This window comes from Eubalaena glacialis, chromosome 7, assembly GCF_028564815.1.
Source record: "Eubalaena glacialis isolate mEubGla1 chromosome 7, mEubGla1.1.hap2.+ XY, whole genome shotgun sequence".
NCBI lineage: Eukaryota > Metazoa > Chordata > Mammalia > Artiodactyla > Balaenidae > Eubalaena > Eubalaena glacialis.
Genome location: NC_083722.1, coordinates 108,169,222 through 108,196,150, shown reverse-complemented (window position 1 = coordinate 108,196,150; position 26,929 = coordinate 108,169,222). Strand labels below are relative to the sequence as shown.

The following is a 26,929-nucleotide window of genomic DNA, read 5'->3' as shown; positions in this document are numbered from 1 at the left end:
CCTCCTGAGAAAGGCCTTCCTTGGCTCCTGAGTCTAAAGGCACACCGCCCCCCCATTCCTTCGTTCTCTGGTCATTCCTTTCACGGATTTACTACAATCCTGAGTCTCACGTGGATGTGTTGGTTTACCTGTTTGCTGCTTGTCTGCCCCGCTGTGACCCTAAAGTCCTTGAGGGCAGAGACCGTGGCTTATTCGCTGCTATGGCCCCAGAGCTAACATGGGGCCTGGCACATACTAGGCACGACAGAAATCTTCAGCAACTGGATGAGGAATGAACAGAGGAACGGGTCCTGACCCCTACTCCACCACTTCCCAGCTTTGTCCGTAGATTAATTACCCTCTCTGAGGGGCTCCTCATTTGAAGATCAGGCCTTTTAAGTTGTGATGTGTATTGAAGATTGTGAAAAATGCCTGATTACATGAAGAGGCTCCATAAATGGTAGCTGTTATTTGTGAAGTTTTTCTTTCTTCTGAAAAATGCACCCTTTTTGGCCAGGTTTGGAGAACGTATTGCCCATCTTTCAAAAGAATTCTTTACTGAGGTGTAACAAATGTATAGAAAACTACACACAGCCATTTCTACATACATATGTATATCTACACACTCATGTAACCACCTCCCAAATTAAGAAGTAGAACATTCCAACACCCAGGAAAGTTTCCAGGTTAGCCTCCCCTCATCCCCTTCCCCTACTAATGGACCCCTCCCATTCTTTCCCTCTTCTCTTTGACCTGAGCTCATGGCATGTCCCTTCTTCAAGCCGTTTCTGACTCATTCCTTTCCCCACTTCCGTTCGTCTTCTGAGACCTTTCCTAGTAATTCTAGCTCTCCTGACTTCTCCTACCACCAAACCAGAGGTCTGCAAAGTAGGGGACATGCAACCCAGTGGAGTGCAAGATGGCCCAGCAATTCCACTCCTAGGTATATGCCTGAAAAAAACTGAAAACCGGTACTCAAACAAGTACATGTACACGCATGCTCATAGCAGCACTATGCACAAGAGCTGAAAGATAGAAACAGCCCAAATGTCCATTGACGGATAATGGATAAACAAACTGTGGTATATACTTACATACTCAGCCATAAAAAGGAATGAAGTACTGCTGTGTGCAACCACGGGGATGAACTTTGAAAACATTACGCTAAGTGAAAGAAACCAGAGCAAAAGGTCACATATTATATGATTCCATTTATATGAAATATCCAGAACAGAGAAATCCATAGTGATAGAACGCATAGTGGTGGTGGTCAGGGGCTGGGTGGGGATGGGAGGGGGAGAAACTGCTTAAAGGGTAAGGGGCTTTACTTTGGAGTGATGGAAATGTTTTGGAAGTAGAGGTGGTGGTTGTATAACATTGTGAATGTACTAAATGCCACTGAGTTGTTCACTTTAAAATGGCTGATTCCGGGACTTCCCTGGTGGTCCAGTGGTTAAGCATCCGCCTTCCAGTGCAGGGGACGCAGGTTCCATCCCTGGTTGGGGAACTAAGCTCCAACATGCTGCGGGGCAACTAAGCCTGGGCGCCGCAACTACTGAGCCCACACGCCACAGCTACTGAGCCTGAGCGCCACAACGAAAGATTCCGCATGCTGCAATGAAGATCCTGCATGCTGTAACTAAGACACGATGCAGCCAAATAAAATAAAATTTTAAAAAATGGCTAATTTCATGTTATGTGTACTTCACCTCAATAAATTATTTTTGAAAAAATGAAGTAGCCACTCTTACTGGTGAGCTGGGAAGTTTGAATGAGGCACAGACTCCTTCAACTTTCTAAGCTGTGAAGTGCTGGGCAAATACCAGCTGGGGGTGGCTGAAGAAAGGAATGGCCTAGGGGTCGGCAAGTGTGGTTTGCTGCTCTGCCCTAAGCAGTAATGATAGGAATGATAAGAGTTAACTATAATAATTACAGCTAACACTTCTATAATGTTTAATGTGAACCAGGCACTGTTCCAAGTGCTTTACATCTTAAACTCACTAAATCCTTACAACTCTTAAGAGGTGAGTGCTATCGCTTTTTCATTACAGATGAGGAACTGAGGTTTAAATGACTTATCCAAGTCACAGATGAGGAAGGGGCAGAGTCCAAATTTGAACCTTGGCAGTCCGCCTCAACCCCCAGGCTCTGTGCTAAGTGCTTTTCATGTTTTATCTCATTTAATCCTGTGAGGTACGTATTATTGAGACAGGCTGGGACATGTGATCTGGGACCTGGGACCCTTTGCTGCAGTGCTTACACCTGGACAAAATACAAAGAAACTATAAGGGACTAAAAATAACTGCGTGCATGCAGTTGGGGCAAATTATAGAGAACAAGATACGAACGACCAAAAACCCAGCTGCCACTTCGGAGGTGTCGGGAGCAAAAGCAAGGTACTGCGCATGCCCCCTGCACACAGCACTACCAAAGGGGTGGGCAGACCACCTAAGCCACCCCTCCAGCCTGACCCTGGACCCGCCCCTACCCTCATCCCTTATAAGGAAACAGCTTGCCACCCACCTGGGGAGCGAGCTTGTTTTCACTCCCCCTTGCTGCAGCAGGGGCCCCAATAAAGCCTTGCCTGAATTTCTTGTCTGGCCTCTGATCAATTTCTATTGATTAAGGAGGCCAAGAACCCTGGCAGGTAACATCATTTTTCCTAATTAAAAAAAAAAAAAAAATCCCTTCATGGTCCCTACATGTTCAGTGCCTTCCAGTCTTTCCCCTGCATTTATGTATATTTGTGTGTATTTACATATTTATGTATTTATATATTACTTTATTATGTATTTATATATTTATGTATTTATATATAGGTCCACATTCTCCTGTCATTATCTCCTCTTCTTCATCTTCATTACCCTCTATTTATTTTTTCAATATTTATTTATTTGGCTGTGTCGGGTCTTAGTTGCCACACGTGGGAATTTTCCTTGCGGCACGTGGGATCTTTCGTTGTGGCGCAGGCTTCTCTCTAGTTGTGGCATGCAGGCTTAGTTGCCCCACTGCATGTGGGATCTTAGCTCCCTGACCAGGGATGGAACCCACGTCCCCTGCACTGGAAGGTGGATTCTTAACCACTGGACCACCAGGAAGTCCCTTCATTTCCCTTTATACTGTACATATTACTACCTGAATTTATTATTTATGTTTTCTTTGGGTTTCCCATCTCTGCAAAACAGAGCTTTTGATTACTGTTGACTTCCCAGTACCCAGAACAATGTGTGGTACATAACAGGCTCGCAATAAAGATTTAAATGAATGACTTGTACATGGTATTGTGTAGCTTTGTGTGCCTGTATTTGAATGAATAAAATCATTCTGTACATGTTCTACTTTTTAAAATTTAATGTCCTGGATTAAAAAACAATCAGTACATAGATCTAGCTCATTCTTTTTAATAGATGGATATCCCGTACTGTGGACCTAGCACCCTTTATTTAACCTGTTTTCTATTTAATTAATCGACATTTTTTCCAGTGTTATCTCTAACACAAACAACATGGTAATAAACATCTTAGCAGGTGTCTTTTTGTGCGTATGTGTGCCTATTTCTCTAGCATGAGTGCCTAGAAGTGGACTTGCAGGGAGGAATAGTATATGCATTAAAATGTCCATAGATAACGCCAAATTGCCCTCCCGATATCCATTCCTGCCAGCGCTGGATGAAGGTACACAGCAGGTTTTCACACATCTTGCACCAGATTGGATATTATCAGTCTTTTAAACTTTTTGCCAGTCTGACGGGGGAAAAGGAACCCTCAATTTACAAATGAGGAAACTGTGACTCAGAAAACTTTAGGGACTTTCCCACATGATGGGTTGCGATTTGCCACTTGATGTGTCCGACTCCAGGGAGGACGGGCCAAAGGTGGACACGGTCCTCCGTGCTATGCGTCCTCGGGCACGTCTGGTTATCTCTGGGCCTCGAGATGCCGGCAAGCTGGCCTTCCTCCCCTCGCCAATTCTCAGGCCCCTTTGGGACAGCCAAACCCTGGCCCTTCCCGACTGCCAATCCGGGGCCAGGGAGGACCCGCCCTACTGCCTTCACGGCTCCGAAATGGCGACCAGCGAGATGGAGAGGCCACGCCCCCTGGGAGGCGGGGCCTGAGTTCAGGTCAGAGCGATGGATACCCGAGCCAAGTTTGAAGTCTGCCGGCAGGCGGGCTCGCGCAGAAGCAGAGAGCTGGTGGCGTCGCAGGTCGGGAGGAGGAGCACCGAGTGGAGGGCTCGCTTGCCGGGGCCGCCCGAGAGCGTCTTCAGTGCGGGCGCTGGGGCCGCCATCTTAGATGGCGGGAGTAAGACGAGAAAGAGCGTGAGAAGCGAAGGCTTCCCTGCCGCTCTTCTTGGGCCCCGAAGAGGGCCAGCTGGCCGGGCTTTGGGGTGTGTGCCCTGAGGCGCGGAGTGCGAGAGCGACGATGCGAGGGCTGCCCGGGGCTCCGTCCCCTGGGCTGGGGACGCGCCGAATGTGACCGCCTCCCGCTCCCTCACCCACCGCGGGGAGGAGGAGCGGACCAGACGCCACAGCCGGACGACTGGACACAGAGGCGGCCGGGCTCCCTCAGGTAGGCTGCAGGGCCGGGCCCGGGATGCCGGGGGAGCCGGGCGGCGGCGGGGCCGAGGGGGCCGGGTTCCCCGGAGGCCCGGCCAAGGCGGCGCTGACGGAGCGGCCCCGCGGCTGCCGGGCGGAGGGCCCGGGCCAGGCCGCTGTCACCCCGGGTGGCGCTGGGCGGGCGGGGGCCCTGGGGCCCGGTGTCATGGCCGGCGAGCCGAGTTCCCGCATCCCCACTCAGGTTTCCTTGTGTTTTGGGGAAACGTGCCGGCACCACCCCTGTACCCGGTGCACATTCCTTATATTTTGGCCACGGGAAAAACCGCCCAGAGCGGTCTCGGATCTGTGTTGTCACTCAGATGGGCTAATGTCTTTTTGGCCGCGGAGTGGGGGACCCGGGCTTGCATCTTCTCTCAAGTAAGTGACACCCTTTTCCGGAAGATGAGAGCAGTCGGGGACGGGAGGAGGAAATAGGTCGGTGCCCCACCACAAAAGCATAGGGGCCTCCCCTTGGGTCTCAGGACTCTGCGGGTACTTAATGAGACGTTTGCGATGCTTATACTGACGATTGGCCCCGGGATGCTTTGGAATGAAGATCCAGGGCTCTTGTGTGTGAAGTGAGAGCCTCCAGGATGCTTCAGTTCTGCAGCTGCAGAGGCTCTACAGAGCTAGTCGATGCCCAGAGAGAGGAGTTTGGACATCAGGAGAGGCGAGGCGGCTGTGTTCATTCATTGTTCTCTTTCAAGGGCTCTGGGTGTGCCCCCTGGTATTCATTCTCTGGTGGGAAGAATGATAGGGTCTCCTGTGTCTCCTCGAGATGTGACCGGGTTTTAGAGGATCACCCAGTCTAAGTAGGGAATGGATTCAGCGCACGTTCATCATTTCTGCCTGATTCGTCCTCTCCGGGCTGAGTGGAGGGAGTCTGCCCTCTGTTAGCTCCCGAGGCATGAACACAATGCGCTGTGATTAGGATGGATTTACCAAATGTCTTGGGAATTTGGAACAACTAGTTTTGCCTGGGGGAGTTGAGGAAGCTTGTAGACTGGAGGGGACTTTTGTGCTGAGGTTTGGGCTGATGAGTAAGTGCTCATCAGGTGAGGAGGAGGGGAGAGCATGCTAAGTTGAGGGAACAGCTGGTACAAAGGCACGGAGACGTGCAGGAGTTTGGGGAGCAGCAAGCAGTCTGGGGTGCAGGAAGGAAGTGGTGGGAGATTAGGGTCTGAAACAAAAGTTGGCTAGCTTGTGAAGGATCTTTGTTGAAGATAGTGAACTAGTTGATTTAATTGGGATTATTTTAAACGAGTGTTGCTAATTCTCTTTTCTTGCTGATAACTTTATTTCCTCCTTCTCTTGACGTTAAAGCTGATAGTAATTGCACAGATTGACTTTGTTAAACCCAGTTAACATTTTGATAAGGGCTTTATGTCAAATGTTTTGTACTTGCACTGTGGTGAACGAACTGAATCCTAGGGATTCTTGCAAACGTTTCTTCTAAAGTTACACTTGCTAACAAAAATGTTGATTTTATAAATGTAGTACACTCTACTGATACTACATTTTCAGTGGCTGTTGACAATGTAAACCATGCTCCCCAGTCATTTAGAAATTGGCAGATTATATGAAACATCTGAAAAATTGTAGAATGCAAGTGAGTATTTTTAGTTAAGTAAATGTTTTATATAGTAAACTGTTTCTTTGGATTGATTCCGTGGATTCCAATTCTGTTATAAAGTCTTTAGCTCTATGAACATAATTTTCCCCAAAGATCTGTATTGTGATTAATGTTTATGCTAAAGTGATTATTATGGTATTAACAGACTTCATCTAGCAGTTCCTAAATCTTTCTTGGGTTGTGATGATTATATACCACTGAAGAACCTTTTGGCTTGTTTTCACCCTTATCACTTCAAGGGATAAGCTGTTGAAAATGCAGCAGAGACGTTTGACCCAGTTGAACGCTGGATACTTGGGAAAATTAACCTGTTACTCTTTCTGTTGTGAAAGCTTATCTTTTAGGTATGCGGTGTTTGTGATCGTAAGTTGTAGTGGAACTGCTTAGTCTTGTTAAACTCTTGTCAGATAGTTTAAAAGATGTGTATGCCTTCAAAGTAGAAGGCTTGAGTGAAATACATTAGAACGTATTTTATGGGATTTGGTTTAGCAGAAGAAAACAGTGAGAAGCAGGTTAAGCTGGTCACTTATGATGAAAAGTATCTAAAAGATGAAATGCAGAATGGTTAAACATTAAGTATTGTATTATAACTGCTTTGGGACTGGTTGCTTTTAGTTTAAAACATGCCGTTTGTGAAATCCAAAGTAGGAGTTTGCTCTAAAGATGAAACAACTTCTTGGAAGTTGAATTTGACTTTTCCAAGCACCAGATTATTTATTAAATGGAAAATATAATTAATAACTTGAAATTACTATTTCAAATAGCCTGTTAGTAGTAGGTGCATGATTCTATCACATTTTAATTCCAGATAAAACTTTGTTAATAACCTATTGCCTAAAAGTAGAAAAATGTTACATGGGAGAGTGGTTTTGTTTGCATGTTAACATAGTAGGCCATACATAATAATCCTGGTGTTGGGAGAAGCTTGTTAGCCAAACAGCATGCCTTAATGTTGACCTGCAGAAGAGAATTTTAAATATTGCCTTTGAAAGGCAGTGGACTAATGTGACAGCGGGACGGGAGTTAATGAAACCATAAAATCGAGCTTTGACTTATTAAAAGGTCTTCTGTTTTTTAAATTGTGCGTGTCGTGGAAGTCAGTTCTCCATAACAAATGTCTGTAGTTGGAAAATTGCTCACCTTGGCTAAATTAATTGGGAAATCAAAGAACACTTCGGTTCATTTAGGATAAGGTTGTTTAGGATTTAGGTTGGGGTGTGTGTGTGAGAGTGTGTTTATATTTATGTATGTGTCTGGATGTATAAGAATGCTTATTTGCTAAACTGACCAGGTTGAAAATGTGATACTAGATATTTGTGTTATAATTCAGTTAGTATTTCTGGTATAGGGCTTAACTACCTTGCCTATAATCCTCAGGATAGTAATGTCTGGGTATTTTATTCTTGCCTTAAAGTTGTGAGTAAAAATTCCTTAATTACATATCAAAGTTTTCATCTTTAATTTTACAGTGGTTGAGTCATTCTGTTCCTCCTTTTCTCCGAGAATACTTGTGTAGCCCCCAATGATTTTAGTAGTTAACTTCAGATCTGTTAGCATTTCTTCTAAAACTACTCCTAGAATGTCAGTTTAACCAAGGAAAATGTCAAATGGGTGTTGTTCCTTTGTTACTGGTTTTGGCCCAAGCTATCTCAAGTCTCTTTGGCAAATCACTCAAGAAGTGTGTTAATTGCTTCACATTCCAATCAGTGTACATAGTTTTTCTTGAGGAATACTTGACACAGAGTTTTATTTTTAGATCAGATTCTAAGGGATTTTACTGGGTGGGGATTAACAGCCCTAAATCTAGTTTGGAATCAAAACCTTTGTGATTTAGAAATTGTTTACATTTTTGGTTAATGAATGGGAAGCTGCAGGCAATGACAGTGTTTTAGGGCACCAAATATGTCTAATTGCTTCTGAGGACCCTTGTAGACTATACCGATGACATCTTTTTACCTGTTGGGTTTCACTTACTATCATCCAGTAGCAAGAGTAAGTACATCTTTACTGTTGTAGTCAAGATGTTGTCTCCTGTTTATTTTCTTCCAACCTGCTATGGAAGGCAAAAGTAGTCTGATTTCTTTGAAGCTACTTCTTTCTAGGCATCATATTTGGACAAAGTGTTTACCTTTTTCCACCCATAAACATTTCTGATGGAAGAATCAGGCTAGTTAATGTTTAACTATGTTAATAGGTCTTTAAAGTTATGACATTCTTAATCTGGGTTTTATGGAGGCATACTTTTCAATCTCAGATAGCTTTTAACATCTGTCCTTTAGCTAGGTTTGGGGTAGATGAAATACTGAGTTTTCCTTAGAAGAACATGATTCTTGTTCTCTGTGGCAAATTTCATTAGGAAGCTCAGAGTTTTGGGGAGAGGCATTTCCCTGGATCTAGATAGATCATTCAGAAAGGAACTCCCATTTGCATTTAAGAAAGTTTGTTTACAGTAGAAAAAACTAGAAAAAGTTCAAATGTACAACAATAATAAAATGGTTAAGTAAACTGTGGTACAGCCGCTTATGGAGCCCTGTGCTTTTCATTAACTATGGTGTATATGAAGCATTTATGACACGGGAAATGCTATATCCGAATGATTACAGTTGTGTTAAAAAACAAAACATAATACAATGGAATATTATTACTCAGTAATAAAAAGAAATGATGTACTGATACATTCTCCAATATGTATAAACCTTGCAAACATTATGTTAAATGAAAGAAGCTAGTCAGAAAAGACCACATATTGTATGATTCCTTTTATATGAAGTGTCCAGAATAGGCAAATCTGCAGAGAAAGTAGATTAGTGGTTGCCAGTGGCTGGAGGGAGTGGGCAATGGGCAGTGACTGTGACAGGGGTTTCATTTTTGAAGTATTGAAAATGTTCCAAAGTTGATTGTGGAGGTGAATGCACAACTCTGTGAGTATAATAAAAGCCATTGAATTGTACACTTTAAATGGATGAGTTGTATGGTATGTAAATTATATCTCAAGCTTTTTAAAAAAACTCAAAACCTACCCATAGGAAGAAAACACATGTAGATGTTAACAGTGGTTGTTAAACAGTAGAAATACGGATAATGTTCCTCTTTATACTCTTCATATTCTCTGAATATATTGTTTTATAATAGAAAAATACATATAATAAAGTTAAATTCTATTCATGGTGTGGGCCCTTATGTCCCTCCAAACATTCAGTCACTCTCAGATTACATTGACAACTATATTTTTGAGCTTCTTTCACCTGTTTTCTACTTCCTCCAGATTAGTTCAGGCTTTTATGCTGTATTTGCCTTGACTGTTGTTAGAACCTCTGAATTGAACTCCTTTTTCTTATTTCTTCCCATGCCAGTACACTTTTCACATTATTGTCAGATTCACTTTTTAAATGTGTAGAATCTTAAAAATTAAGTTTTATTAATTTTTTGTATCGATAGTACAGTCACATGCTACAAAATTCAAAGGATACAGAAAGTTATGCTGTGCAGAGTAATTCTGCTTTCCCCTTTGTTTCCCAGATACCCAGCTTTTTTTCATGGAGGGAAATATGTTATGGGGTTCTTATGTATCCTGTTTTGTGATGATACAAGAATATTCAAGTGTAGATGTGCTGGCCTTACTTCCTTTGGCAAATTGTCCAAGAGTCTCCATTGCTTTTCAGACTAAGCATACAGTTCTTGCTTCTATGTCTTGCTAATGTGGATTCCTCTTACTATCTTCAGTGGAATTCAGAAGCCATTTTTTTTTAGCACCTAAGTAGGTGCAGCAGGCTAGTGTGGTGGAGGGTGAATTAGGCAAGCTCCTGCCTTCAGCGACCTTATCTAATGAGGAGAGATTCACAGGATTTCCTCACTTTTATCTGTTCCTCTTTTAAGAGTCATTTTGAACACCATCTTCTAAATATCATTTCCTGATCTTTTTCTCTTCTTCTCACTCATTGTTTCCTTCTTTGAACCCCACCTTAAAACCCTTACATTTATTTTTCGTATGGTCTTTATCATATAGTCATGTGTGAGCTTATCATCCCATTAGGTTATCAAGTCAGACTAATGCTTTCTAGTCAATGTGCAAGTCCTTCTTTATTGATATTTGTGAAAAATTTGAGAGGCTGAGGGACCAGGCCTGTGTGCTTTGGTGAAAGCATTGAATCTAAATTACCACATTTAATATTAGGTTTTATAATAAGACCTTTTATTTAAACTTAACACGGTTTGTGTATGTACTTTTTGGTACCATGCACTGTAGACTTTATATGTATTTATTGTGACGTATTGATATTTTATTAAAGTATTTGTTTACCTCTCATCTTTTCTCAGAGGACTGTATCTTAATCATCTTTGAATACCCAGAGTTTAGCACAGTGGCTGGCCCCCCTGATTTCAGTTCAATTTGTTGAATGTAAGGTGCTAAATGATGTTTATTGAATTTTTTGTGTAGATGTCTTACATCTCTGGCTAAACTTAAGCTCCTTAGAGCTGAGCCATGTCTTGTTTATAAATCTCTAGTTCTTAAAAGTTTCTCTGGATTATGTAATAAACATTAATTGCATGAGTAGCGATTCACAGGTTAATCACCTGTGGATTTAGTTCCTTCCTACTGCCCACCACACACAAATGCTTACAATTAAAAGGGTATACTACTTACTAAACTCATACTCAGAACTTTGTAACTTAGGACATCTGTTGAAGGAATTAGCTTGTTTAGCTTTCCCTTTTATTTTGCTTTATCAGTAGAGTGCTCTGGGTTCTCACTGCCAGCTCCTTGAGGACATTTGCCTGCTTTGACAGCTTGCTGACTCATTGGTTCAAGCCACTCTTGCCATACTGGCTGTTTTCTTCTGCATTCATAGGCTTTATACGTGGAGGAAAGTTTTAGCCAGAGAGAATGAGGGGATAAATGATACTCTTCTGCCTTCCTTGATGTTAGTCTGGACTGGAATTAGAGAAGTGTGCATGTGAGAATAGATATGTCCTTCATGACTAGTATTTATCTAGCTGTCTGACAATGCAAAATGGGCCCTTTAGGCTTTTTTTGGGGGTGGCGGCAGTGGTGGTGGTAACTTATACAAAATATAAAATATACCATTTTAACCATATTTAAGTGTATTATTCAGTGGCATTAAGTGCATTCATAGTGTTGTGCAACCATGACCACTAATCTTTTTCCAGAACTTTTTCATCATCCCAAACAGAAGAACCCTGTAACAATTATACAATAACTCCCCATTCCTCCCTACCTCCAGCCTCTGGTAAACTCTATTCTACTTTCTATCTGTGAATTTGCCTAGTCCAAGTATCTCATATAAGGGGAATCATACAATATTTATAATTTTGTATCTGATTTATTTCACTTACTGTGTTTTCAGAGTTCGTACATATTATACTGTGTGTGAGAATTTTATTCCTTTTTATGGTTGAATAATATTCCATTATGTGTGTGTGTGTGTGTGTGTGTTTGTATGTGTATGCTCCCATGTGTGCACACATAAAATATTTTATTTATCCATTCAATAGTTGATGGGCTTTTGGCTTCCACCTTTTGGCTTTTGTGAATATTGATGCTATGAACACTGGTTTACAAGTATCTATTTGAGTCTCTGCTTTTATTTCTTTTTAGTATATACCCAGGAGTGGAATTGCTGATCATATGGTAATTCTGTTTAACTTTTTGAGGAACTGCCAAATTATTTTCCACAGCAACTGAACCATTATATATTCCCACCAGCAATGCATGAGAGTTTCAATTTCTCTGCATCCTTGCTAACACTTGTTATTTTCTGTTTTTTGATAGTAACTGTCCTAATGGATGTGAAGTGGCTCTAGGCTTTTTTCTTACTGCTGATTAGATCGAATGGTCAAACCAGAAGGTTAGGAAGTTGGCTGTATTTGCATCTGATGGACTTTTTCCTTCTTTATAAATGTATTTGTATACAATGTTCTTGAAAGAGATAAGTTAATTACACAATTAGTGACTCATTTTTTGAAAAAAAATGTTTTTTGTTAAGCTGGAACATATAGTTGTTGTAGTTACCTTCTTTGTACCCTCATTTCCCCCCCACTTTCTTTTTCTTTAATTTTCTTGGCGGCCGCTTGGCATGTGGGATCTTAGCTCCCCAACCAGGGATCAGACCCGAGCTCCTTGCATTGGAAGCGAAGAGTCTTAACCACTGGACCGCCAGGGAAGTCCCTACCCTCATCCCCTTTTAATCTAAAATGTATTCCGTTAACCTGTAAACGATGATTTCAGTTAATCCTGGGTGGTAAGATATATTAAGTGAAAAAAGTAGGGTACTAAAATATGTACAATAAGATACCATTTTTATAAAGAAAAACATTTACATGCATCTATTAAAATGCTACCCTTTCAAGTTCAAATACTACAATGAAATTATTCTTTATTGTCTATCTAGTCCTCCACTCGAACTATAAGTGACCTTTCCACGCTCCGAATTCTTATAGTTTTCTTAAGAAGTTACCCCTCTCCCCCCCGCCCATCACCACAAAAAAAAAGCTGTCACATCTTGTTGTAGGCCTCTTTGTCATCCTGAAAGCTCATAGCACATAGTCAGACTCTGGGAAATGATGATTTTTTTTCTTCTACTTTAAAAACTCTTGGAAGGCAAGGGCTGTCTTTCTGAACTTTATATTCTTCGAAGCAGCTAGCATTTGAAATAGATTCTTAGAAATCGTTAAATGATAGTGCTTCTTATACTTTTCCACTCAGTTCTCTGCCAGGTTGCAGTATACAGAGAGGCATTCTGGTTCTTTGGATTGTATATATATATCAGTACTTTTATGTGGTAGATAGTGATCCAATATCCATGGAAAAGAATTAGGATAAATATTGTAATTATAGCTTTTCTCCATTAATATTTTATTCTGAATTTAAGCATCTGATTTTGTGCGAGGTACTATACTGGATGATGGAGTATAACAAGATGTAGGAAATGCGTATAGTTCTTTTCCTTAAGGCATTCAGACTTTGGTGTATAATTACATAGGTTACATTTTCATATTTTGTTTTTTTGCTCTGGCAAAGTAGCTGGGTATAATTTAGGGCTTTAATGAATTAATGGTCTAATTTACAGAGAAAACTTCTGCACATGTCCTTGTTTTAAGAAAATTATTCTTGAAAAGTTGATTTAAAATATTTTCTGGGAAACAAGTGATACTATCAGTTTTACAGGTATACCTTATTGTAGTTGTAACTAGTTCTTAAAACAAGCAAGGTGATTGATTACCTTTGGGGGTATCATTGAAGACTAGGGAATCTTTCTGTGTATGAAAGCCATTGACTCCAGAAGGAATTGTAGGGGAAATGGCCGAATCAGATGGTTACTTCTTGAAATAGCTTTGGCAAGATTGTAAACCTGGAGGAGTACCTCCTATCTTGAGGATAAATCTCAGTGTCTGCCCAATTGAGAGATGCCAGTGTGCAGAATAGTGGATTCACTTATTTTATATTTCATGTCTTTATTTTTGAGGAAAGTAATGCTGTTTTTTAAGTCACTTGTTGATTATGCAGGACTTGCCACTAAAATTGATGCCTTTTATGTGGAACAGAAATTATTGGTACAAGGTTAAGTCAGTGTTTCCAGGCATTAACTTATTAGCACGATGAGATGTCCGCATGGTTTTTGTTTCCTCTCCTTCCCCTTCCACTGACTAGGCGTTTTTTACTTTATTATTACCCAGCCATCAGAATGATCATTCCTAAACCATATTTTATTTGTGCATTGTATTGATATATTTTCGTGCTTGTGTTAATGGTTTTACTTTGTAAATGGCTCTGTTCATTTAAAAATGAGCAGTTGCTGCCTAAATGAAGAAGCAATGACTGATTTGGAGATGAAAAGTAAAACTTGGGTTAAAAAAGAGTTCAGACAAAGTGACTTAAAATGAAAATAATGAAAAACTAAGTTAAAAATAAAATTGGCTCCAGATGTCTTTCATTATGGAACTGATTGCTTTAACATAATTGTTTGAACTAGCTGATTAACTTGTTTTAAAATTAATTATCCTTTTAAAAAGTTAGACTCTTTTCTAAACTCGGGCAGCCCTGCTTGCTAACTATTACAAGGGTAGAGTATCACATTTTTTCATGTTCGTGTATGCTGGCCAGTCATCTGATGAAGTTACCAGTTTGTGGTCAGAAATTGAGAAAGAGGGGTGAGGAAACTCAAAATATTGACACACACACCACCTTGCAGTGCATCAGAGTGCCCTTTTGAACTGGTTGGGAAACTGTAGCTAAGCCATTTCCAAACTAGACATATTATTGTTTCCTAGCTTGGACAAGATGACATTTTATTTAAGTGTTTGAGCGTTTCTGTTCAGCAGAAACTTTTTATGTGCGAGGGTGGGTTTTTTCCGGGGTTGTGTGACCAACTGAATTAAAACAAAACAAAACAAAACACTTAATCCTTAAAGGAAGCTTGGAGTAATCTTGAAAAATTGATCACCCAGTCTCTCAGATGGACCAAGGCTGGATTGAACAAAGGGATGAGCTTAAAGGAGAAATGAAGAGTGAAGTCGCATTATAAATACGTTAAAATACGAGTAGGAAATTCCCTGGCGGTCCAGTGGTTCGGACTCTTGCTCTCTCACTGCCCAGTGTTCAATCCCTGGTCAGGGAGCTAAGATCCCACAAGCCACCTGGTGCGGCAAAAACAAACAAACAGAACAACCAAACAAAAAATGAGTATTCAACTATGTTTTTGCCCTGCCAAAAAAAGTGTTTTAATAATGCAGGCAATTTTAGCCACCATTCCTCATACTGAGTATATGTTCTTGTGAGATTTTGATTGCAGTTGAAGAAAGTGAATCTATTCTTTTGTCATTCTCAATTCTCCCAAGCCTTATAGTTTGACCATCTCACAATTGAGTGTGATTGTTTTGTCTAAAGGTACATTTTTTAAAAAAGGTCCCTAAAGATAATAGCTTACCTTTGTTGACTTAAATACTATATGCCAGGTTCTTTTGAGAGTTTACCTTAATTCATTTAATCTTCCCATCAGCCTGAAGATATAGGTACATTGTGATCCTTATTTTAAGGAGGAAGAAACACAGAGATAGATGGCGTAAATACCCTAAATATAGACCATCTACTTAAGGAGAGATTAAAGAGAGAGAGATTTTCTGGGTTAGTTTTGACTTCATCCTACATTCTGTGAGCACCTTAGAATTTAAATTCTAGATGTGATGCAAACTTACTGTTTTTGTTAGGTTTCTGGGAATGCCGTCTGCCTTATAATTTTCTTTATGACTTAGAGTAGTTCCATTTCCTTCTTATAGGCCTTATATGATTAACCCCACTTCATCCCTGTATTACTTCTTCATCTAAATTATAAATTTATTGAGGGCCGGGATCAAGTCTTAATCAGATTTGCCTTTTCCAAGTACTTACTTTTCATAGATCCTTCAGAGGTATCCCTTGTGAAGAGTTCTTTCCTAAACTTTTTTTGACTTGAGTAGAAATAATTATTTCCATTACTTTTTTTCTGTAAGATGATAATCCCTTTGTTATGACTTTGTATGTGAAAACTTTTCTTCAAATCTTACATATTTAATTTAGGGATTTAGTTTAAAATAGCACTTTAAGAAGTATTCTTCTTGGGGCTTCCCTGGTGGTGCAGTGGTTACGAATCTGCCTGCCAGTGCAGGGGACACCGGTTCAAGCCCTGGTCTGGGAAGATCCCACATGCCGTGGAGCAACTAAGCCAGTGTGCCACAACTACTGAGTCCGTGTGCCACAACTACTGAGTCCGTGTGCCACAACTACTGAAGCCTGCGCACCTAGAGCTGGTGCTCTGCAACAAGAGAAGCCACCGCAATAAGAAGCCCGTGCATCGCAACGAAGAGTAGCCCCTGCTCAACGCAACTAAAGAAAGCCCGCATGCAGCAATGAAGACCTAATGCAGCCAAAAATAAATTTAAAAAAAAAAGTATTCTTCTTTCCAAAATGTGTTTCTCTCCACCACTAATCAATATTTCATAAAGTTCTAGGAACTTTTAATCACTTGTATAAAACAATTGTGGGCTCACACTGAAGCCTTTAATCTAAAATTTGGAGTGATTGGGGATACCCGTCTAATGTTTTATCTTAAACATTTACCATTTAATGGGGAGACTTCCCTCTCTGGACAGTCTTCTGTGCAAATTTTGCCAGTTCTTAGGAGAATGTTTAAGATGCTTAGAATTTTATGTGATAGGTAATACTCTGAAGAGTGATCTTAGTGGAAAGATTTCTGAAATGATTTATTGGCTTTTATAATTTTAAAGGTTCATTAGACGATTAAGTAATCAAAACTGAGTAGACACAAGTCTTTGGAATAGTGTTAGTGCTCTGATCAGAATGGCTGTTGGAGTTATTAAAAATTAATGAACTAAGTTTATTTCATTGCTACCATTTCTCCTACTCTATACTCTTAGCCTATTTTCAAATTTTCTGATTTACCAGGAAGATACAGAGTTAGAATATTTTAATTGACTGATTAAAATATAAATTGACATATACTTCAAATAAAGTTGTATACCATATATAGTTAATAGAGCTACTTCTAACTTTTACTTAAAGAACAGTGAAATAGGGTATTTTACTTGTCTTTTAAGCATTGTCACTGTAAGTTGTACATAGCATTTGGTTTATTTCGCTTTAATAGTAAATCTTGTCTAATTTCTCTTATCATGGGGAAAAAAATAAGCTTTTTGAGGAAATGATAAATCCAAGCAGAGAGAGGTATTTTCCAAAAAGTTACATTGGTTAATTGTAGGTAATTTAGGAGCGTGCCGATGTTACTCACAGGTTCCAAGTTATAGTCTAATGGGTAAAGCTTCTGGAATTATTACTCCATGCAGTCTCTGCAGAGGATCTCTGGGAATATGGAGACAATTTGCAAAGATCAAATGAACAAGATAGCATATGGCCAGTGTTATTCCCCCAAGTAATGTGAGAGCTAAACAGTTGATCTGTATTTTGGAACCTGGGACTTAATTTTGGAACACAGTACCAGTAGCGGTTAAGAGCTTTAGGCTTTGAACTCAGAAAAACTCAGGCTGGAGGTTTAAGGGCTATCTAGAAGAGTTCCTGATTGTTGTATATCATGATAATAGGGAACATTTACTGTCTCAGGCCAACACTGTGTGTTTCACGTGTTATTTAATTCTCACATCTTATAAAACATGCTGAGTAGAGGAGAATGAAATACAAGTATATCTTAAGTTTAGGTGTCATAAGTCAAAGGCTGTTTAAAACTATAGGCACCGTAGTGGATTCAGGTCAGTTATGGCCAGTCGTAGTCTTTTAAAGCTCTTGCTACCAGTTCCTCCTCCTCCTTTCTCTGCTTTCAAACCAAGGAGAAACTCACAGCAGCTAGATAATATTACAACAGAATTTTAACTCTAAGGCAGTGCCCAGGTTATTTTGATGTATAGGAATTCTTTTGTATTGACTAATCTTCAGAAATAGTGAGTCATGGTTTGTAGTTCAGCAGTCTTCTAATTACATGGAGATTTTATTTTATCTAAGCTGTATTTATTACCAACTCAGGGGAGAAAAATTTTGGATTGAAGATAAAGAAGAATGACTTAAAGGCAATTTACAAGACCGGTGCTCTAACCCCTGAGCTACAGAGCTGTAAAAAGCAATTTAGACTTCATTATGTTTGTTTTAAATCCTTATCTATTTGCTGCAGATTATAAGAGTTAGCTTTCTGAATAAAAGATTATATATTTCATACATTCTCTATTCTGTATCATTTAGTGGATAAGAAGAAAGATCATGTGAGAAAAAGCATTAGTAATACAACTGCTCTAAGGTAATTTGAACTAAATCATTTATTATTTAGAAATGATGTAAAAATCTCTTAAATATGAAGTAAATTTAAATTGCTTATGATATATAAAACTTATTTTCCTTTCTTCCACATACAGGTCCGATGCATTACTTATAAACAATAAACAGTAATTATTTCAAAGTAGTATAATAGTAACAATATTAAATAATTATTTTTTGTGTTTTAAATCAGTGTGTTAAAATAGAGTTGTAATTTAAGAGTCTGAGGACCTAAATTGTTTGTTTTGCTTCCCTTATTGTCACTAAATCTTTTGAACTTCACATTTTCTTTATCTACAAAGAGGAATAATACCTGCTTTTAGCCAGTTTAATTCTAACAGCACTATGAGATAGTGGAGAGGAATAAACTGTAAAGTTCTGTAAAATTTTAAGTTGTCCTGTTTGAAGTAAACTTTCTGCAGTCAATCTCAACCATAGAATGCATTGCTACATTCTCAGGAACTAGATTTTAGGTAGATTAAGAATTTCTTTAAAATCTCATTTAACGCCAGAGTGCTAGCTGCCATAGGTGTTTTTTGCTCTACCACTTTAGTATTTTTAAGTGAAATAAAAGATAGCAGTATTTGAATAAAAACTCAAAAGCGAGGGTTTTTTTTTTTTTTTTTTTTTTTTTGGCGAGGGTTTTTTTAAACTGATTTTAAATACTGATTTGCTGAGGCATTTTGAAGAAAATTCAAAATGTCTCTGAAAATATTTACATTGTTTTGTGTGTGTGTGTGTGTGTGTGTGTGTGTGTGTGTTTCCCTAGTCAGGAAGGGATAGTAAAATTTATTTGGCTGTTTGGCTTGGCTGAGGTAGGGAGAGGGTGAAACAAAGTCAACCTTAGCCCCAAGTTTGCCCAACTGCTTCTTGACTCTTTTAGGCAGAAGTTTTAGGACTTTTTGATTCTTGCACACTGAACTCCTGAAGAGCTTCCTGAATTAATCAGGGTTGTTATAATTGGTTTTTCTTACCATGGTCCAAAGGCGTCTAACCCTTCAACCCTTTAACCCTTCGGGAGAGTAACTGTGACAAGACAATGGATGAGGAATGTTGAGTGAGTGCTCTGCTGAGGTATCTCCAGAAGTTGATAGAATAACATTTCCAGTCAAACATTTATGCCTCAGATTAGGCTTTAAGGTGGTAGATGGACCTTAAGCATAGGACTCAAATCGCTTAAAAAAATTATACCGTAAGTATTGGTATTTTCATAATTGTGGTCTTATCAGATTTGACTTGTCCTGGGGCTCTTTAATAGTACTTTGTACGTGTGCTGCTCCCTAACAATCTTGCACCTGAAACAGTCTTGCTTTCAAAATGTTTTTTATAGCATCTGGTAAACTAAAAAAGCAAAAAACAAGCCTCTCCCAGCGTAATGAATCTCTTAATAATTACTATTTTATTAATCTGGTGCTATTTATTCATTTTTAGAAATGCCTCTGAATGAAGCAATTCATTGAAATTATTGCTAGAGCTGGGTCACAGGGTGAGAAGGCTGAAATGAATGTGTTGCATTTAAAAATGCCTTTATCACAACCTGGTATTCTGGATTTTGAGTTTAGAATAAACTATTCAAGTGTCCTTTGTAATATCACTTCTCAACAGCTTGGTAGGAATTGTACTAGGAAATAACTTGATTTCTCTAAAATTTTTAAACAATTCAGTTTTCACAAACATAGTGTGGCCCTTATATTTACTACCCTCTTACTTTGTTTGCATATCCAAGAGTGTTCCTTCCTGCTATAACCAGTTTCTCAGTCACATGGTGTTTTGTGTAGATTGGGGCATGAGGATTGTGGAAAGAGTGCTCAGAACTCTGCAGACTTTGGAAATACAGTAGAGCTTTTTGCCTTAGCTGAGAGAATGTTTGTGACTTCTCTGTTAGTGCCTGGGAGTTGAGTGGTAGGTACTGTGCTCTTACTGCCCATTTGATTTGTTGCCTGATGACAATAGTGCAATATTATGGGGAGGATTTGTACCTTGCTTTACCAGTGTTTAGACTTTTAAAAAGATAAACTTATTTCTTGAAAGTGTAAGATGAAAATTCTGTTCTCTTTCTTCAGAGCTTTCTGCTTGGCTGTCCTGGTGCATATTGTTCATGGAAACCCCCAGGAATGTGTTCTTGATTTTAAGAAGTATGAATTTGCTGTAAAAGCTGAGTTTTTTTTTTAACATTCCTATATTTGAATTATTTAAAAAAGAGTTTGAGAACTTTATCATTTTAATCATCTAATTAGCTGTGGCATGTAAAACTTGTTGACATTCAACAGTCGCTTTACTAAGATGGAGACTTATTTTTAGGGCTACAACATTATGGCCTATGGTATTTGGCCCATAGCAAATACAGAGAAAGTGGTGACTACTGTCTGATTCTAGAATCATTTGCAAACCTGATGTGAAAATGTAGCGGTTTTCCCAGATTTTACCTTTTGCATGTTCTGAAATTGCTGAAAACTAACAAAATTTTAAGTTTGTTTTTCTCTTTAATTTTGCTGATCAGTTTCATGGTTGACAGCATATGTATATGAAGAATATTTTATTTTTATTTTATTATTATTATTTTTAAAATTAATTAATTAATTTTTTTGGGCTGTGTTGGGTCTTCGTTTCTGTGCGAGGGCTTTCTCTAATTGCGGCGAGTGGGGGCCACTCTTCATCGCGGTGCGCGGGCCTTTCACTGTCGCGGCCTCTCGTTGCGGGGCACAGGCTCCAGACGCACAGGCTCAGTAGTTGTGGCTCACGGGCCTAGTTGCTCCGCGGCATGTGGGATCTTCCCAGACCAGGGCTCGAACCCGTATCCCCTGCATTGGCAGGCAGATTCTCAACCACTGCGCCACCAGGGAAGCCCTATGAAGAATATTTTAGATTAACATCCAAGAATCTAAACTATAATTTGGTTATGCTTAAGAAAGTATTCTTGTTTTGGGACATGTACCCCAAATATTTGTTAATTATTCTATTTCCTTTAAGCTGAACAACCCCCTCCTTCCACCTGAAATCCTCTTTCTACACATTCTTTTGCATTCTACATGATCTTAGGCATGTTTAAAAACACACTTCTACATTTCTTTAGCAGGGGCACTGTGGTTTAAAACCACTTTATTTCCAGTAGTGTATATTTAGGACAAATGGATGTGTGTGTACGTGGAACATGTTTACAGTTTAGTGTGACACAGCAGGTGAACAAGAATGGTGCTTCGTTTTATTTTTAAATTAAAACAACTATGAAGAAAAATGCCAAACAATACTAGTAAATCAAATTTTGGAAATAACTCAAGCATAGTAGAATTACATAATGGCTTCAGCTGGCTCTTATCAGCTAGTTTTTTTTTTTTTTAAATGTTCTGGGTTTAAAAAATTTATTTATTTATTTATTTATTTATGGCTGTGTTGGGTCTTCGTTTCTGTGCGAGGGCTTTCTCTAGTTGAGGCAAGTGGGGGCCACTCTTCATCGCGGTGCGCGGGCCTCTCACTATCGCGGCCTCTCCTGTTGCGGAGCACAGGCTCCAGACGCGCAGGCTCAGTAATTGTGGCTCACGGGCCTAGTTGCTCCGCGGCATGTGGGATCTTCCCAGACCAGGGCTCGAACCCGTGTCCCCTGCATTGGCAGGCAGATTCTCAACCACTGCGCCACCAGGGAAGCCCTATCAGCTAGTTTTTGTCTGGGATTTGTCTGATGGAGCTGCTATAATGAATTTAGCTGACTGCCAGCCAGCAGTTAACACTGTGCCGATTCTACAGTTGCAGAATTCCACAGTTGTCAGTGTTCTAGTCCTAGGGTGTAGCCCCTCAGCATAGTGTGGTTCATAAATGACCTGCACTGATGATTTCTGTTAGAACTCAGCACCCATTGGACCCAGGTGCCAGCATTTGTTATTCATTCAGGATGTGTCTTAACGGCCAGTTGTATGCTAGACACTGTTAGAGGTGATGGGGTTTTTTAGGGTGAACTGAACTTAGCTTCTTGGAGCATACTATCTAGTAGGGTAGGCAGACAGTCATTGGCTAGGCAGATATCTAATATAATTTCAAAGTATTATATTAGATGGTAATAAAGTATTATGAAAACAACAAAGCTGAGTAAAGAGAGAAGAATGATGGGGAGGGGCAGGATACACTTAAACAGGATGGTCAAGGTGGTCCCCTTTGAGGAGTGACATTTGTGTGGAAACATGATTGACAAGAAGTGACTAACAACGAGAAGGCCAGCATGACAGAAATAAAGTGAACAAGAGAGAGAAGGGTAGGAGATAAGGTGGAGAAGGAAGATAGAGGCCAGGTCATCACGTAAGGCCTTGTAGGTCATAATTAAAGAATTTGGGTTTTATTTTGAGTGTGATAGGGAACCAGTCACACTTAAAATAAGGATTTTAGTGGAGCAATAGTGTGACCAGATCTGTGTTTTAAGATCTCTCAGTAGAGAATAGATTTAGAGGCTTTGGGAGTGGACATTGTGACTCCTGGTATAATCTAGGCGAGAGAAGATGGTGCTTTAGGTTAGATTGGTTGGGTTGGGTTAAAGTAGTTGGATTTTGGAGGGTCTGACAGTACATGATGGATGATTAAATGTGGTGGGTGAGGAAAATACTAAAGGAATCAAGGATCATAACTAGGTTACTTTGTTGTGTGGATAAGCCCTATTATTACCGAAAATAGTAATATAGCTATCATGTGGTAATAGCTATCATGGATTAAGTGACCACTATGTACCAGACAGTGAATTTTTCATAGTTTGTAGTTTTTCATTTACTTCTCATAGCCACCTCTTAAAATATAGTTGTGCTTATTTTACAGATGAAGAAATTAAGGCTTAGATGTTTTTTGCCTAGGTTCACACAGCCAAAAAGGTTACTCATCAACAGGTCTCTTTGACTTCAAAGTGCAAGCTCAGTTTATTTAGTCATTCAACAAGTACTCTTCTAGGAGTTAAGTATGCAGAGGTTATCAAAGCTGAGTCACTGTTCTCATGGAGTTTAAGAATTTATAATTTGGGTGTTAAAACATTTTACCGTAAGAGTCTATACAGTTTTGTGGACCAAGTGTGTAGGAGGACCTTGCTTACATGAATGTTGGATTTTTGGTAGCCTTAATCTTCTGGAATGTAGCTTTGACCATGCACATAAGCCTGTCCTGAAGCCTTTTCATTACTCAGTAGGCTAGGGCCTTTCTAGCCTAGTAGGTTCTTTCTCTTCTGTTGTGCTCCTTAGTACACAGGCTTGATTATCTCTCTTTCTCATATCGGGTTGTCAATAGCAAATGCTGAGGAGTAGGGGAGTCCATAGAGGTGTAAATACTATCAAGTCAGAAGTGGCAATGGCAACCAGAGTGTAAGAAATACCTGAAGAATAGAAAGGAGACACAGAACTCTGTTGTCTGTTACATTCATTATCATTATTGTTTTGAAACTTTTCCATCAAGCTACCACTAAAATTAGATTAAATGCCTACTCTTTAAACCTGAAAGTTCTTTGAAGTCATGTTTTATCTTAAATCTTTGGTTTTTGAATTTTACTTCAAAACAGGTGTATTACAAAAATATTTTAAAATATTAGTTACTTTATTAACCTCCCTCACTCAAGTCTGAGTAAAATTGTTTTCTTAGGAAAATATACTATATTTATATTCTGTAGATAACCAGAGGTTACTCATAGTAACTTATAAATCATTAAGAGAAAGTTGAAGTATAGTCTGTTTGGAAAGCTAGGGAAGGATCTTCTATATCAGAAAATTTTAACATATGTTAGATTTTCATGGCACTAGAATCATCATAATGTGTTAGAGCTAGAAGGATCATTATAGGTCATCTCTTCCAACTCCATATTTTGCAGAGGAGGCAGGTAACTTGAGGTTATGTGGGTTAAATGAAATAGCATATAAACATCTGTGTGCTCAGGGTGTTGCCTAGCTCATAGTAGATGCCTAAAAGATGCTGGGTTTTGTTTTTCTTTATCTGTCAAGTCTGTTCCTTTTATATTTTCTCATATTTCACTTTCTGGAAATTTTATTTTCCTGATCCTAGAGATAGATGTGTTCCAGAGAAGCCACTGAACGAGAAAACATCTGGTATCTTGTCCCCTGCCTGCTCAGGTATCTTCCCTTGAGATTTGCTGAACAGAGCGACAAGGGCTTAAGAAGACCCATGTTGCTTGCCTGATTGGTCACGTGTGTGTGTTTTATAAACAGTGGCAATGTCTGAGAAGCTTGAATTTAAATGTATCACCTGAGTTTTGATTGTACCTTTAAGAGTATGTACAATCGGTCAATTTAAGGATTTCTCTAAGCTCCTTTCTTTAATCCCTTGATCTTGGTGATTGTTACCTGTAAACCAGTGAAGTGAACACCTGTTAACCAGTGAAGTGAACACCTGTTGTTTGTTTCTGTTTCCCCCTTTCATTGTAACTGTATCCCATATTTTTCTCTGAGGAACTGTCAGCCCTTATTCCTTATTACCTAGCCATTCATTTGAGCCATTTTAATGAGATTGACCCCATCTTTAGCTCTAGTGGAGAGCCTGATTAGCTTAAGTCAGTCAGTAAAGGCCAACCATTTGGACATAATGATTTGTTCACAGTGACTCACTGGAGGCCAGTGAGATGTGAAGTCATGTTTGGGGCTCCTTACTCTGAAGAGCTTCCCTGGGAAATGCTGTTTATCTGAAGGCATTACCAGAAAGTTCCAAAAAGCAAAACTTGAATTTGTCACCTATCGGCAACTATTTACGTAGCATTTACATTGTATTAGGTATTGTAAGGAATCTAGAGATGATTTAAAGTGTATGGAAGGATGTGTGTAGTTTATATGCAAATACTATGCCATTTTATATAAGGTGCTTGAGTATCCTTGGACTTTGTTATCTGCAGGGGGTCCTGAAACCAATCCCTTGCAGATACCTAGGGAAGATTATACCACATTTTGTTATTCATTCATCAGTTGGTGGGCATTTGGGCTGTTTCTCCCTTTTGGCTATTAGGAGTAATGCTGCTATGAACATTCTGATGTCCTAAGGTTCTAATAACCTGCAAGTCTACCCTGAAGTCCTATAATTCCAGTCTGCAGGAGAGAGAGAAGCCTGATGAGTTTTGTTGCTCTGGGCAGGCTTTTGAAAGGTTAAAGAATAATTTATTAGGTTTTATTTGGAAATATTGAAATAGAAGTAACCAGAGTTTTTTTTTTGGCTGCACAGTGCAACTTGCAGGATCTTAGTTCCCTGACCAGGGATTGAACCTGGACCCCCTGCAGTGGGAGCACAGAGTCCTAACCACTGGACTACCAGGGAATTCCAGGAAGGATTTTTTTTTTTTCTGTAACATTTGGAGTTCACAGGGGTCCTGAGACTCCAAGCCAGAAGTAGGTCTGATTTAGTCCTTCGTACCTCATTTTTAAGATGAAGCCACAAGGTCCATGGAGATGCATGGGCTTTCCCAGTGCCTCCAAATTTAGTATCGATGACTTTAATGGTGTTTTGACCAGTAATGATCAACATGCTATCTTTTTTTTTTTTAAATGACATGGTAGGTTTAGGCAACTATAAACATTCTTTTTAAAAAACTTATTGTGGTAAAATATACATAACATAAATTTACCACCATGTACCATACACATAATATAAATTACCGCATAGTTCAGTGGCATTAAGTACATTTACAATATGTTGCACCCATCACTACCATCCATCTCCAGAACTTTTTCATCATCCCATACTGAAACTCTGTACCCTTAAACTCCCCACCCCACTCTCCCCCCCTGTTCCTGCCAGCTACCATCCTACTTTCTTTTTTTTTTAATCCTACTTTCTTTCTTTATGAATTTGACTACTCTAGGTACGTCATGTAAGTGGAATCATACAATATTTGTCCGTTTATGACTGGCTTGGTTCACTTAGCATAATGTCTTCAAGGTTCATCCATGTTGTAGCATATATCAGAATCTCCTTGCTTTTTTTTTTTTTTTTTTAAATCTGGCTAGTCTTTTTTTTTTTAATTAATTAATTATTTTTTGGCTATGTTGGGTCTTCGTTGCTGCACGCGGGCTTTCTCTAGTTGCGGCGAGCGGGGGCTACTCTTCGTTGCTTCGTTGCTGCACGTGGGCTTCTCATTGTGGTGGCTTCTCTTGTTGTGGAGCACCAGCTCTAGGCGTGTGGGCTTCAGTAATTGTGGCACATGGGCTTAGTTGCTCTGCGGCATGTGGGATCTTCCCGGACCAGGACTCGAAGCCGTGTCCCCTGCATTGGCAGTCGGATTCATAACCACTGTGCCACCAGGGACGTCCAGAATCTCCTTGCTTTTTAAGGCTGAATGATACTTCCTTGTATGTATATAGCATATTTTGTTATCAATTCATTGGTCAGTGGACACTTGGCTTGCGTCCACCTTTTGGCTGTTGTGAATAATACTGTGAACGTGGGTGTGCAAATATTTTGAGTTCCTGCTTTCAGTTCTTTTGGGTCTACATCCAGATGTGGACTTGCTGGATCATATATTCAATAGTAATTCTAATTTTAATTTTTTGAGGAACTGCCATACTGTTTTCTGTAGCAGCTACACCATTTTACATTCCCATCAGCAATGCACAAGAGTTCCAGTTTTTTATATCCTTGCCAACATCTCTCTTCCTTTCTTTTTCTTTCTTTCTTTCTTTTTGATAATAGCCATGTGAAGTGCTGTCTCATTGTGTTTTTGATTTTCATTTCCCTAATGATTAGTGATGTTGCACCTTTTCATGTTCTTCTTGGCTGTTTCTTGTATCTTTTTTGGAAAAATGTCTGTGCTCATCTTTTGTCTGTTTTTAAATTGTGTTGTCTTTTTTATTATTGAGTTCTAAGAATTCTTTATTCTGTAGTCTATAGAATATTTGTATTCTAGATGCAAGTCCCTCATCAGATACATGATTTG

The 26,929-nt window shown here is 39.5% G+C and overlaps 1 protein-coding gene and 1 non-coding gene across 2 annotated transcripts in view; one reads left to right on the top strand and one right to left on the bottom strand.

Annotated features, from left to right (window-relative positions):
- The first annotated feature begins 4,257 nt into the window (after nt 1-4,257).
- The window catches only part of RAF1 (Raf-1 proto-oncogene, serine/threonine kinase), a 72,167-nt gene continuing 49,495 nt past the window's right edge, over nt 4,258-26,929 (top strand). Inside the window, exon 1 of the mRNA XM_061197300.1 lies at nt 4,258-4,547. The gene's annotated coding sequence lies outside the window, so the exon portion shown is untranslated. The remainder of the gene's footprint in view (nt 4,548-26,929) is intronic.
- Nucleotides 25,242-25,314, bottom strand: TRNAG-CCC (transfer RNA glycine (anticodon CCC)). Its single transcript has one exon. It is a non-coding gene; the product is annotated as a tRNA-Gly (tRNA).